The 14,961-nt window shown below is 55.5% G+C and overlaps 1 protein-coding gene across 2 annotated transcripts in view; it reads left to right on the forward strand.

Moving 5' to 3' along the window:
- The first annotated feature begins 2,323 nt into the window (after positions 1–2,323).
- The window catches only part of FOXP4 (forkhead box P4), a 51,996-nt gene continuing 39,358 nt past the window's right edge, over positions 2,324–14,961 (forward strand). For both annotated transcript variants that reach the window (XM_057555286.1, XM_057555287.1), the window contains exon 1: positions 2,324–2,825. The gene's annotated coding sequence lies outside the window, so the exon portion shown is untranslated. The remainder of the gene's footprint in view (positions 2,826–14,961) is intronic.

Here is a 14,961-nt window from a genome sequence, read left to right on the forward strand (position 1 = left end):
GGCTGCTTTAATTTTGGGGTGCGTGTTCTGTATCTTTCTTTGGTTTTATGCTCAACATTCTGTTTGTGAGACTTCTCCCCGTTGAGGCTTTGTTTCCTCATTAAAATGCCCTTTAGGTGAGGCCCAGACAGGATCTTTTGCCTCCCTTGGGCCCCCCACTGTGACTCACAGGGTGCTGGGAACTGAACTGGCCTGGAGATGAGGGTAAACTGAAGTGAAAGCCAAAGCATTTCCTAGGGAAATCCCTTTGGGCACGTGAATCCACGTGTGAGGTATGGAGGGCTGCCGCAGGAAGGTGATGGGAAAGGATGCAGTGGGCATGAGAGCCAGCCAGAGAAGCCCACTTGAGGTCACCTCATTCCTTCTTTTGTATTGAAAGTCCCTAGTTCTTGCCTGACCTGAAGCCTCTGCAGGACGGATGGAAAGGAGACCTGAGGGGCATGGCGTGGTCATAATCCAGCTGGGCTTACACAAGAACCTGCCAATTCCAGGCCATGCCCAGGCCTGTCCACACACCCTGACTCCCACCAGCGCTGACTCTCCATAGAAAATAAATAGAGTCGCACCACCAAAGGCTTCCTTTCTCCCAAACTATACTCCTCAGGTAACCCACAAGCAGGCAGTGCTGCTTTAAAGGCCTCACAGAAGTAGCTCTGGTTGAAATCCTGCTTCATCACTTACCAGCCAGGTAAGCCTGGACTTAACCTTTTTGTAAAATGGAGGTAATAGTACTATCTACTTATAGGGTTATTGTGAAGATGAAATGAGTCCTATGCCTGGCATGTGGTACGACTCAAAGGTTAGCTGTGGTTATTTTATTCTTACTGCTTCTGCTCTTGCTACACTGGAAAGGACCCTGTGGCATCCACATAAATGGTGCTTAGGGTCCTCCTCCCAACAATTTCACACCTAGCTATTTGAAATGCTCCAGCAGAAGCTGAATATGCTTGTCACACCTGCCCTGTGTAGGGCAATACATAGGATCTAGACCTGGACAGATAGCACTGACATTACAGCTCCTTCTGGCTATTTGCACCCACAGAAAAGGGATGGAATAAGGGATGGAGAAACCGAGGGGGAGCCTCCTCTCTTTTTCTTCCAAGCCCCAATGGAAAGGCTTCTCTTCCAAGAAATCCTCTCTCCCCAGGCCACAGCCCTGGCATACCCTAAGCTCCAATCCCTGAAGCACCCCCAGCTCACATTCCACAAGAACATCCTGTGTCTGCCCATCTCCACCTGCCTCAGGCGATTTGGGACAGGAGAGCCTTCTAGAGCCACTGCCTTCCTGCCCTCCTCCCACAGCAGGGTCCTCCCTTGGTCATGGCCATGTCACTCCTTGACAGCCCCTGAGGTGTCCCTCACCTCTGCCCACTGCAACACACAGAACCAGACCTGAGATGTTCTGGGGGTGGAAGGCGGGGGGAGGATTTATTCAGGTTTCCACGGGTCTCTGAGTGGAGCGCCTGCTACCAGCACAGCCCTCCCCCTTGGATCTGGGGCCTTTCCTCATCCAGACTTCCCCCTCCCAACCCAAATACACACCTTGGCTACCGCCACAATCCCTCCGATTCCTCCCCGCACCTTCCCCCGCCCTCAGGCAAAAGACGTTGAGCTTTGTTTACAATCTAATTTGTCCGGATAATTGCTTCTACTTTGCACTCCGCTCTGCCCGCGTGGATCCGGCTTTGGGCCCTTTCTTCACCGGTTCGCAGAGCACTTTATGGGAAATTCCCCTTCCGGAGAGGGAGGCGGTGCGCGCCCGGGGTGAGCGTTCACAAAGCCCAGAAGGAGCCTTCCCACCTCCCCCACCCCCCGGTTCAAAAGCCCACCCCCAGCCCCACGCAGTGGGGCGCAGAAGGGAGAGGAGGAAGGACGCCGGCTCCGGGCTCTGGGCCCCCCGGCCCCTCCCTGCATAGGGCGCAGCCCGCCGGGAACCAATGAACCGTGTGGGAGCAGGGCTTGGCAGTACCTCCAGACTCCAGGGAAAAGCTGGGGTTTGCAAAGCGCGCCAAGGGATTCGCAAGGCCAGGGTGAATCCCTGGGGTCTCTCCACCTCCCCCCCTTTTTACAGGATCGCAGCCCTACGTCTTCTCCCCACGTCCCCACTTTTTCTTCCCCTAAAGTTTGGTCCACGTGGTCTCCTCTCGCTCACGACTTGGCTGCCGGGCAGGGTGAAAGTTGCTGCACCTGCTTTAGGTGAATTATGGTAGCGCTAGAAGTTGGTCTCCCTCCCTCCGCTGCTCGCTCGCTCGCTCCCTCCTCCTTCGCTCTCCGCGCGCTCCCTCCTTCCCCCTCCTCCCCGCCCCCTCCCGCCCCGCCCGCGCGCCGCCCGCTAGCAGCCACTCGCTGCCCGGGCTCAGTCGCAGCCCCTCGGAGTCCGGAGCCGGCCGCCCCTGCGGACCGGACTGTGCGGCCGGTGGCCGGGACGTAGCCCCCAGCCCGCGAGGAGGGCGCGGCGCAGGCGGCGGCGGCGCGGCGGGGAGGAGCCCGGGCCGGAACCAGGGCTGGGCCGGGGGCGGGGACGCCGGGGTCCCGGAGCCCCGGCGCCCGAGCGAGCGAACAAGCGTCGCGGGAGGATCGGGAAGGAGGAGCACAGCCGGAGCAAGCCGAGCTGCCCCCAAAGTGTGATGCCCCGGCGAGGGTAGGGCGCGCGGCGGCCGGCCGGCGCGGCGCGGAGGGAGGACGCCCGGGAGCTGCGCGGCGCCGAGCGGCGCGGAGGGGCAGTCCCAGCGGGCGGCGGCGGGCCCGGGCGGCGACCGGAGCGAGCCCCATGCCCCGCGCGGGCTGACGGGCCGGAGCCCGCACGGAGCGGCCGGGCCGGACAGGTAGGTGGCTGGCCGAGCTCGGGGACGCGGGTGGGGGCTGGGCCGGCGACCAGACCAACTCCCTCGCCCGCGCACTCTCTCGCCCGCTCACTGGCTCACTTTGTGTTTGCAAACTGCCCGCCGGAGACGCGCCGGGAGGAGCCGGGCCCAGGCCGGCGCACTTTGTTCCAGCCGGGGCCGGCTGCGGCGCCCTGACCCAGCACAGCCGCGACACCCACCCCGCCCCGGCTCAGGCCCCTGCGGCCCGGAGCTGCCTGGGGAACAGGTGGGGGCTACGGCGCGGCGCCGGGGGGGCGGACAGAGGAGGTCGGCAGGGGTTGGGGGGGCTGGAAAGGCTACTAAGGCCCGCCCTCCCCCCAAGAATCTAGGACCGGCCTCCTCCCGGCCTGGCCGCGGGGAATGGGGTGTCTGGGGGCGCGACCACCCCCCCGCCCCCAGTCAGACAAAGAGTATTTCCCAGCCCGGACTTTCCTGAGCCGGGGAGGGAAGTGGTGAAGTGGGCTCCCCCAACCCCAGTCTGTCCAGGACTCCCCAAGACGCGCCGGAGGCAGATAGATGGCGGGGGGGCACCGGGGTTCTATCCAACGCGTCGCCTTAGGTGAGGAGGGGACTTGGTTTGCTGGGGTCGCACCTCGGAGGTTCCGGGGCCAGTCAACGCCTTTCCGCCATACCTGGGTCGGCTGGGAGGTAGAGCGGAAAACTTCTTGGGGACTTGAGAGCGTCTGGAAACGGCCTCTTGTGATTTTGTGCGCCGGTGCTGGAGGGTGGGAGGTTGACCCGGCCGATATCTTCATTCACCCCATTTGGGGAGAGCCCCGCCTCACCGTGTAGTGGGGAGTTAGGGCGGCAGCAGCGTTCGGAGGCCGCCAGGGAAGAGTGCCCCGGGATAACCAAGCAAGACCCACCTCAGATCCAGGACTGTGGCCTCTCCCCTGGACAGCCCCCTGGCAGACACCTCTCTTTGAGAGGCGGTCACCTCGGCAGCGCTCGAGTCTTGCGCTCCCCATCAACGCCAAACTAACTAACTTGAGCTGAGCCCGGCTACAGCTCGAGGCGCTAGAATGCGGGGAGCCCTGAGCGACCTGGGGTCCCGGCCTCCCCGGCAAAGGACCATGCGATTTCGCGGGAGGCGGATTCTGAGTCAGAGGCCCTGACGGCTGCGGATTCCTTCTTTCCAACTGGGGCGACCTCGTGAACACATCGGCGTCTCACTCGGATTGTCTAGGTTAGGGGAAGAGGATACGGGAACGCGGAGACCCTGAGCCCTTAGAACACCCGGCTCGTCCCTTTGCACCGCCGGCCTCTCTTGCCATTCCCCGCCTGACTGATTTCCTCGCTCACTCCGTGCTTGGGGTTTAAGGCGTCGGGAGATCACCGCGTGTCTGGCACCCCAGCGCCGGGTCTCCCTGCTGATTGACCCCGGAGCCTGGAGCAGGGGTTGGAGGTGGGGTGCCCGGAAGAGAAAACCCAAGTCTGAAGCTGTCATCCCCGTGGTTGCTGAGAAAGCCCGGGAGCATTTTGGCCAATACGGGTTTTCACTTGAACTTCAGCATCTTCATCCCGTGTTAAAAGCACACGCCTGGATTGTCCCAGGGCGAACTGTGTTGGGTCTGGGATTGAGGACCTTGGGAGCGCAGTTTGAGAGGCAGCTAAGGTCAGAGCTGGAGGCTCACCTGGGTGCCCCCTTCTCCCACCCAGAAGGAAGGAGCTGTGGGATCATCTGTACCGCCTGTAGCCATGGGAGGGTCTGACCAGTCCCACTGTGGAACACAGTGGGTAATGGAGACCTCGACATCAAGAATTTGAACCCAGAAGCTCACTTCTGGGACTGAGCGCTGCTGGCGCTGGGCATTTCAAACCGATGACCCTCCTGGTGAGCTAGTGGGTGGTTGCAGGGGCTGAAGGCCCAACAAATTGGCCAGGCCCCAGCTGCCCTAAGGAGAACCACCCACCTCAGACAGCCCCTGCCCCAGACAACCCCTGCCCAACCTGGCAGAAAACCGCTGCAGGGGATGGGAAATCTGCAGGCTTATTTTGTTTTTATTTTTGTTTTAATTTTGTCTTGCCTGGGTTCTGGGGCTCTTTGTCACCTGGCAGGAGGGAGGGAGGGTCCTGGGACTGTGCTGTGGGGCACCTGGACAGCTTGCTCGCTCTGGCATCCTTAGATCTGAGCCTCTCAAAAGCAGGGCTGTGTCTCGTGGGGCTCCCCATTTGGCGTCACTCCTCCTCTCATCAGTGGGGCAACGTGGCAGGGGGAGGAGGTGGCTCTAGAGAGTGCTCCCCGCCAACTCAGGACCCCTGTAAGATGTGAATCTCTCCTGGATCCCCCCCCACTACCTTAGCCCCATCCCAGTCTTGGCACTAAACTTGGGGGGACCATGGGAACCTTCTCTCCTGGCACTAAGTGCTGGGCCCCTGGGTGGGGTTTTCTGTCCTTCTCCCAGTCCTGAGCAGGTTTTGCAGGAGTTACGGAGTTGGTGAACCCTTGAGCCCTGTGGGGAGAAAGGCCTGACACCAGTGCTGGGGGGTGGGGGAGGGCAGGTTGGGCCTAACTTGAAAAAGGACCTGTCCCTGTCCCTTTCTGTGTAGGTACCATTCTCACACCTAGACATCCCTACCCCACCTCCTTTCCTGTGCCTTTAGCCAGAAACTTCCTTTCTGGCTGCTGGCAGGTAGATCCCTTCTTGCCAGGAATGTGCATATCCTGCTGGGCCCCTACTCCAAACACACCTCTTCCTTAGGGGCAGGAAAGGAGGGGGGATCCTTTAATCCGTTAATTCCCCAAAGGTTTGCTGAGCCCCTACTCTGTCTGGGCAGGTCCCAGGCTGGGCACTGGTGTGCCCAAGCAGTGAAGGCTGGGGTCTGCACATTGTCAGGGTAGGAGAGGCAGATAAGATATCACATTAGAGAGAGGAGGGTGGGAGCAGGGTGTCTGTTTCAGAGGAAAGGTATGAGGTGCAAGGGGGGAAGGGCCATCTCCCCAAGAAGGCTTCCCTGATCTGCCACACCTGGAGTAGCTGCACCCTCCTTCCCTACATCCTAATCCTTTGCTGCCCCACTGCCTTGGTGGCTTTCCTGTCTCTCCAGCTGAAATGCAAACCCCTCCATGCCCATCCCAAGCAGGCACAATGTCTTTACTTTTCTGATAACCCAAACTGTGCAAAGTAATAATTTCTTCCATCCAAGGAGCTCCGCACAGTTTCCTTTCAAAATCTCCCAGCTTCCCAGACCAAGGCAGGGCAGGCACTGTTTTTGACAGGATTCTGAGGCTCCGATGGCTGAAATGACTTCCTATGACTTGGTTCCAGAACTCTGGAACCCAGGGCAAGGAACTCAGGCCTCCCCAGGGCAGAACATGGGTCACAGGGGAGAAGCCTTTGGAACTTGCCAGTGGTGATGGGTCTCTGGAGAACTTAGTTAAGCTCTTCGAACCTCAGTTTTCTTATGTGTAAAGTAGGTCAATGATAGCCGTTTAGAGCCTGTTTGGGAGTAGGATGGAAGAACAGATGTAAAGTACCTAGCATAGTGCCTGGCACAGGGTAGTACTGACCAAGGGGTAGCTTTTATTATTAGATTCCCAGCACTGCCAGGCCACATGCTGGACTGAATACTGGAAATTTTTTTAAAAAATAAATTTATTTATTTATTTATTTATATTTATTTTTGGCTGTGTTGGGTCTTCGTTTCTGTGCGAGGGCTTTCTCCAGTTGCAGCGAGCTGGGGCCACTCTTCATTGCGGTGCGCGGGCCTGTCAGTGTCGCGGCCTCTCCCGTTGCGGAGCACAGGCTCCAGACGCGCAGGCTCAGTAGTTGTGGCTCACAGGCTTAGTTGCTCCGCGGCATGTGGGATCTTCCCAGACCAGGGCTCAAACCCGTGTCCCCTGCATTGGCAGGCAGACTCCCAACCCCTGCGCCACCAGGGAAGCCCCTGAATACTGGAAATTAATCTCCATTTTAGGGATTGGGAAAATGAAGCCCAGAGAGAAGAAGCAACTTGTCTGAGGTCACACAGTTAGTTAGTGGTAGGGCTGGGACTAACATGTGGGGCTCCTAGGACTCCCAGTGTAACTGGTAGGGCTTGAGCCTCTGCTGTGGGGAAGGGAGAAAGGAAGGGATGGGAGGGCCTGCCACTCCCCATCCCTCCTTCAAAAGCTCAGGCCTGCATCCCCTCAGCTCTCCAACGAGAAGGCTGGGTTTCCTCCTCCTGTCTTCCCTTTAAAGGAAGGTCTGGGCTCAGAACTTGGCATTTCCCACCTGCACGTGACCCTGGAAGGTCCAGTCATCCCCCCTCCCCACAACATCCTAAGGTGCTCATGGAAACAGAAACGGGAGGGATAATTCCCTAGAACACAGAGGAGGGAAAATGGCTGGCACCACCTTTCTCCAAAAAGGGAGACTTTCGGGCTTCCCTGGTGGTGCAGTGGTTGGGAGTCCGCCTGCCAATGCAGGGGACACGGGTTCGAGCCCCGGTCTGGGAAGATCCCACATGCCGCGGAGCGGCTAGGCCCGTGAGCCACAACTACTGAGTCTGCGCGTCTGGAGCCTGTGCTCTGCAGCGGGAGGGGCCACGACAGTGAGAGGCCCGTGCACCGCGGTGAAGAGTGGCCCCCGCTCTCTGCAACTGGAGAAAGCCCTCGCACAGAAACGAAGACCCAACACAGCCAAAAATAAATAAATAAATAAATTTAAAAAAAAAAAAAAAAGGGAGACTTTCTATGGTTTGGAACCCTGGCTTATGCAGCGTTATGGAAGACAAGTTTGGCAGGCAGTCTCAGATCAATCTGGGACCTACTGCTGGATGGATCATCTTAAAGAAGCAAAAAGAAACTTTCCTTGAGTGTGAAGTTTCTGCCTCTTTCAACATTGCCTTCCTGGATTCTCCATGGAAATGCACACCTTCACCCACAGCCAGTTCTGCCCTGCTGGGATTACAGCAGGAACCCTCTACTCCAAACCCTGAGGCTTGCAGATGCAGTGGTCTTGTGAGACGGCGTTTCGTGGGCCCTGTGCAGAGCCTGGACTCGGGGCATGCCTGCCTGAGCTAGAAATCAAGAGCTCCTAGCACAAAAGGTGCCCATTTGGACAAGGCCATAGGGCACTGAGCCATAGAGTCAAAGCATCTGGTCCCTCAAAGGAGTGAGCCATTCAAGCCGGGGCCAGGCTGATGCCCTTCCTTCCTTTGTTCCTTGTCCCAGGATGCCTCCTCCTGGGATCTTTACCTGGCTGTCCCTTGCTCCAGTGCAGCCCGGTGCCTTTCTTCTCCCCAGCCCTGGTCATAGCCATGCAGCCTGTTCCCCAAATCCCAGCAGCTCTGCCCGCCTCCCCAGGCCCCACCCTCTGCCCAGCTGAAGCCTCCCAAGCTGGGACCTGAGGGTGTGTGGAGTCATTGGTGGTGCAGGGCATGGGGAAAGTCCTCTCTCCCACTTGGAGTTTCTGATGGCACCTGACCTGGGCTATGGTGCAAATGGGAGGGAGGGGAGGGGAGATGGTTTTTCCTCAGACAGTAACAAAGTGAGGTGTGTAGACTAGTGACCCTCTGCATTTGTTCAAGGTAGGCAGGGTCAGCGGGTGGAAATTACCCAGAATTCCCACCAGCAACGGAGGAGGGACAAATGGTGGCGACAGGAGGGCAGGGTGGATCCGGGCATGGAGACCGGGACTCCTCCTCTCCATTCCACAAACATTGTGGAGCCATCGCTGTGTGCAATGGCCCGCAGGAGTCTAGGTGAAGAGGTTTAATAAGAGGTGGCTCGCTTACAACTTGGAAAATCAGAAATGGAGCAAGTGCCCCAGTGAGGATCTTTCCCATATGTTCTGGTGGCTGGAGGCAGGCTCTGGTCCTCGCACTCCGCAGCCGGCACAGGATGCAGGTGCTGGCCCTGAGAGCCTTCAGGAGGGCTGAGCTGTGTGAAGGGAAACTGGCCCGTGGGCTGGTGAAGGGGCTTCTGTTCTTGTTTCTTCAGCCGGGTGTGCTGGAGGGCGGGCTCCCTGGGATTCGTTTCCCCAGCTCTGGAGCTCAGGCTTCCAGGAGACCCGGGCCGAAAGAAGTTGGTCCAAAAGAGGGTAGCATATACTTTCTCCTTGCACTCCTTCAGGGGGTTCTTTGGGCAGATGTGTATCACACCCTGAAAGAAAAGGGCGGGCGCAGCTGAGGAGAATTTGGGGGAGAGATGGGAACTCAGGATTTGCAGGAGACCGAGGGAGCGGCGGCTACTGTAAGTGCTTGGGCGCAGTGCCTCTGGAGGCTTCCACATCTCTGGGTTGGAGCCGGAGGCACAGAGGCACTTGCGAAGGTCGGATGTTGAGGGTGCACGGTTGGTCCACTTGGGAGAATCCTTCCTTTAGGAAGCCTCCGGGGTTCTCAGGAGAGCAAGGGCTCCCAGTCCTCGCCCCGCAGCTGAGGGCACCCGCTCTGGTTTGCTAGCTCGGACAGTGTTACCCTGAGCCTCCGTGAGCGCATCTTTGCGAGGTGCGGGAAGCGCATGCGCCGGGTGTCTTCGGCCCTAAGATGCTGGGGGCTTGGGGGTCCAGGGAACTCTGGAAGAGGGGGCGGGTGGCCTCTATCTTTTAGCTACAGGGAGGGTCTCTGTGTGCTGACCTCCTTGAGCTTGGGGATGACTTCTTCCGTCTGGGTCGCGTGGGTCTGGGACTCACCCTTGAGGGGCACCAGTAAGCGCACTGCTACCAGCTTCCTCATTCCCTCTGAGACCTTAGGCATGACAGTCTTCTCTCTGGGCCCTGGTTTTCATAACTGTGCAGTTGGTGAGGGAGCACCCACACTTGCCCCTGCTTGCCCCCGCCCTTCCCGCAGCTGTGGGCTGGTGGTGGGGAGGAGGGAGTTGGGCGTTGGGTGAGAGGAGACCAGCCCCCTTTGTTCCACGCATCCAGAGCTCACTGCCTCCGCGTGTCCTGCCGGAAAGGGGCGCTGTGGAGCGTGGGGCAGCCGACCCCGCGGCCCAGGCAAGTCTCCTCCCCAATTAGGCAGCGGAGCCTGATTAGAGGGGGCGCTGCCCGCCGCCTCGCACTCGATCCCCATCTATGAGATTTCCCTTCATCAGAATCTCACATCCTCCAGAAATTAATTTGATGCCTCTTGTTATCAATTAATTGAATCTCGTTGGGAGAGAGAGCTCAGCGAGGCAGGCTGCAGCTTGGCCCACTTGTGCCACCGTTCCGCCCTCCCCCTCACACCAGGACAGCCTCACCCCTTCCCCATTTATCTTTTTCTGCTTTGCTTTAAATTTCACTTATTTGCTAAAATAAAACCACTGCTATGGGCCCTTTAGACCAATTTGGTTTGGATGGATACCCATGGACTGGGCGCTGCCTGAGATTCACCCTTTTGAGCTGGGCACTGGGGGGTGGGGGGGCAGGGTGCTTCCTCTCCCCTGGGCCCTGGTTGATCCCTCCGTAAATCAGCAAAACCAAACCCTTTGGGAATTTGGCCATGACCCTGACTCTTTGTGCTGCGGGGGCTGCTGGTGAGAAACTTGGAGAGGAGAACTGGGGGAAGGAGAGCTGTGGACAGAGTCACATACACAGACACATATACACACCCTAGTTGGGGGAGGGGGACACTGAAGGACCAGGCTAGGGACCTGTCAGTCATCAAGATTTTGTTCTTGTGAAAGTTCTGTCTTTTTTAGAAGAGGCATTTAAGATCTGTTGCACCCACCAGGGCTAATCCGTTAAATGTAGGGCAGAGAGCATAGGTGTGTACCTCCTAGCTGCCCAGCTGCCAAGTCAGGCATTTGTAGAAACAAGCCCTCAGCATTTCCAAGGACACCTGGAAGCCCAGACTCTGCCTTCTGCATGGAAGATGGAGGAAGAAGGTTCTAGAAGACATCCGAAGTCTGAGAAGGGATTATGGCAGGTACAGAGTAGAACTAGGTGGTCACCAGACCCTGAATGAGGAACTGTGCTTTGCCATTTCACATACCTCCTTGTTCTTGTTTGACAGGTGAGGTCCCCAGGCCCAGAGAGGTGATGTAACTTGTCCAGGGTCACACAGCTGACTGGAACCTGCCTGTCTAGAATGCTGGCCATAAGGGCTGAGGTCACAAATGGACTAACTTCACCCCTTAGGTGTTTTGTTGGCTCACACAAAGTTTATTACAGTGGTAAATTTCACATAAATATCCCCACTTGGCTGCTTTTGAAAAACCCAAACCCTATCAAACACGGAGCCTGCATTTCTGTGGGGTAAAGATAGACCGGGGTTGAGTACCCTCCACTTCCCACTTGGCCCGCCTAGCCCCTGAGGGCATTTCAGTTAGCAACTTTTTCATGGAGATTTTGCGCATCCTCAGTATTCTAGCAAGAGCTGGGAGGGGCAGGTGTCTGAGAGGCTTTGCAGGGTCTGTACAAGAGCTAAGAGAAGACCTTGAAGGACACCCTGACCCAAATCTAATTCTTGCACAGCTGCTTAAGAACTGATGGTGGTGGGTGATTTTTTTTCCCCTTCTACCACGGAGGGAATTACAGGTCTTGTGTCTTGGGGGGTCTGTTCCAAGCTGAAATCAGCCCATCCCTGCCCAGGTGAGTCCCTTTATGAAAGTCATCACCCTCTTACCTGCCCCCCCCCAAAATTTATGTACTTTTTGTTGGAGATGGGGAGACTTTCTTCCGAGAATGGAACCACAGGTGGGGATTAGAGAAGCACTGGGCAGCAGTCACCTTTCCAGAATTCATCTTGGAACAGGGAGAGAGATGTGGAAGGATGCTGAATCTTGCACATTCGAATATGGGTGTGTTTTTTGGATGCCCCTGAGTTGGTACCCAAGATCTCTGTGAATGCCACCCCTAGATATCATCAGGGGAGACAAAGGGAGGGGCCAGGGCATGTCAGAGGCCGGCTGGGCAGAGCAGCCAGGGCCTCAGAGAAGGCCAGACTACTGGTCTGTCCCAGGCCAGCTGGAGCCCCCTGGTGCCAAGGGCACTACCAGAACCAGGCTCCAGATGGCCACTTGGGCCCTGGGTGAGTACCCCACCCCTTAACCAGCAGGCCCCCCACGAAAGACGGCACTATTTAATTAGCCGTCTCTGATTAACCAAACTTGGCATTCGGCTCCTTTTGCCCTCATCTTTCAGCTCCGAATCAATGGCTTTGATATGCTAATTAGGGAGTAATTTAATTTCAAAAGGCCGCAATTAACAAGGGTGTTGTGGACATGCTGTAGTTAAGCGGAGTAATCTAATTTGCATTAGTAACAAGCAGGGACTAATTAGAAGCTTAATTAGACACTTAGATGGCTCTTATGTTTACTTTCTTAATGAGATGGAGTGGGATCTTTGGTTCTCTTTTTTCGTTTTTTTTTTTCCTTTTTTTTTTTTTTTTTAAATTTTTTATTTATTTATTTATTTATGGCTGCATTGGGTCTTCGTTTCTGTGCGAGGGCTTTCTCTTGTTGCGGCAAGTGGGGGCCACTCTTCATCGCGGTGCGCGGGCCTCTCACTATCGCGGCCTCTCTTGTTGCGGAGCACAAGCTCCAGACGCGCAGGCTCAGTAGTTGTGGCTCTCTTGTTGCGGAGCACAAGCTCCAGACGCGCAGGCTCAGTAGTTGTGGCTCACGGGCCCAGTTGCTCCGCGGCATGTGGGATCCTCCCAGACCAGGGCTCGAACCCGTGTCCCCTGCATTGGCAGGCAGATTCTCAACCACTGCGCCACCAGGGAAGCCCTTTTTTTTTTTCCTTTTTGTTAATTCTTCCTTTTGGTCATGGTACTTGGAAGGCGTGTTGAGGGAGGCCACCTTGCTAGGGCCTGCCGGGAGCATTTTGGGGCCAGAGCCAGTGAAAGTGCGCTGGGGTGTGGTGATGGTGGTGGGGAAAGGTTCAGATTCCAGGGAAATTCCAGAGTGACCGCCCTCTGGGCCTTGCCACGTCTGAGATGGAATTCTGGGGAAGAGCACTGGTTTGGGAGTCAGAAGAGCTATAGGGTTTCAGTTTGGCTCAACCTCCTAGCAGCCAAGTGACCTTGACACATCACTAAACATCTTTGAAGTGTGGTTCCTTCATCTGTCAGAGTGAGTGCAGGTTGTGTGTGACAGGGTATGGGAAAGAACTTTCAAGGACTCTGAATGGAATGGTTGTTATTAAAATATATTCACAAATTGTGTGCCCAGGCTTCACTTCCATAAGACTCAGCTCAGAAGTCACCTCCTACAGGAAGCCTTCCCGGAGCACCCCCACTCCCTCTAGGCACCCATAGCCAGCAACCACCCCACCCCCCAGTATCTACTTAACATTTGTAAAGTTGTGTGTGTTGTGTAGGGCAGAGGTTCTCAACCCTGGCTGTACTTGAAGTTTAGAATACTTGGAAGAGCTTTTTAAATTATCCATGCCTGGATCCCAGATAATCCAATTAAATGGATCTGGGGTGGAACCTAGGTATGTTTTTTTGTTTCTTTTTTTAATTTTTGGCCGCACTGCATGGCATGTGGGATCTTAGTTCCCTGACAGGGGATTGAGCCCACGCCCCCTGCAGTGGAAGCTCTGAGTCTTAACCACTGAACCGCCAGGGAAGTCCCAGCATGGGTATTTTTAAACGCTTGTGTTTGCCTGTATGTCCTTCTTTCTCCACCAAACTATAACCCACCCCCCAAAAGCAAGGGCTGTATTTTATCCCCCTCTGTGTGTCCAAATGCCAGTACCCACTGTGCCCAGTGTCAGTTGCAGGCAGAGGCCCATCACCCAGCTATGTGCCCAGATTTGACAGGGCGGGTAGTGTTGGGTTCTCAATACCATAAGCAGAATCTGAGAATCCTCTGGAGAAGGAGCTGAGGAGAATGGAGGAAGATAGCTTAAAAAAAAAAAAGAGCTTGTGAGTCCTCTGGGACAGGGGTGCATTGCTGAAGGTAGGGAAAAGTCAGCACACATTTTATGGACATCAATTAAGGAATAAATGTATCAAGAGCCTTAAAAATATGCAATTCCACCTAAACATGTATCCTAAGCAAATAGAAATGGAGAATATTCTGTTCGCATGAGGGTGTTTATTACAGTGTCATAGTGAAAAAATAGGCAGCAGTCTGGATGTCCAGCTTTACGGGATTTGCTAAATAAATTCTGAAACACACAGCCCATTCAAACAACTCTGTGACCACTAAAAACTGTTAATTAAAATATTTGATGTCATGTGGAAATGGTTATGACCATAAGTGGTGAGTGGGAAAACAGAAAAATTCAAACCATGTACAGATTATGAACCCAAGCTCACGTTTTAAATGTTTATATGCCCAAAGAGAGCGAAAATGGATGAGACTGGAAGGGGTGGATCCCAAAAGGATCTCTGGCTGGTAGACTTATAGGTACTTGTAAGTCTACTTACTTTTTCTTCATGCTTTTCTACCAGGATGTCTTACTTTTATGATTAGAAAATAAAGTTATTTAAATTTGGGGGAGAGGACTTCCCTGGTGGCACAGTGGCTAAGAATCCGCCTGCCAATACAGGGGACACGGGTTCGATCCCTGGTCCAGGAAGATCCCACATGCTGCAGAGCAACTAAGCCCGTGCGCCACAACTACTGAGCCTGTGCTCTAGAGCCCGCAAGCCACAACTACTGAAGCCCACGCACCTAGAGCCCTTGCTCCGCAGCAAGAGAAGCCACTGCCATGAGAAGCCCGCACACTGCAATGAAGACCCAACGCAGCCGAAAGTAAATAAATAAATAAATAAATAAATTTTAAAAATAAATAAACTTGGGGGAGAACCTGGAACAGACAGCCCAGGATGGTGGCTCCCCTTCTAAATCAGAGGTTGCTGCAGCCTTTTAGAGGTGTGTCCTCACCCTGCCACGTGCACTAGCTCCTTGGGCTTGGAAGTTTTGTGCTAAGAAGAGGCCTTGAATGGTCCCTAGAGTTGGACCAGATAGCTCCTAGTGTGTCATTTGTGGAGACTCTCAGGCTGAAGTGGGAGTCTTAGGGAGAAAACCGAGGGTGGCAGCCTCTGACCCACACGAGGGAGAGTCCCAAAGTACAGGGAGGGCATGGGCATGGAGAGGGTTTGAGCTTTTTCTGGAACTCTGACAGCCCCATCTGCTTGAGGAGAGACACTGCCGGGCTGATCAGAGAACCAAGTAGTCATGTGACTCACATCACCCTGCTCTGGTGTGGGGACACATTTTGGAGCTACAGAGACA

This window comes from Balaenoptera acutorostrata, chromosome 10 (genome assembly GCF_949987535.1).
Source record: "Balaenoptera acutorostrata chromosome 10, mBalAcu1.1, whole genome shotgun sequence".
Lineage (NCBI taxonomy): Eukaryota > Metazoa > Chordata > Mammalia > Artiodactyla > Balaenopteridae > Balaenoptera > Balaenoptera acutorostrata.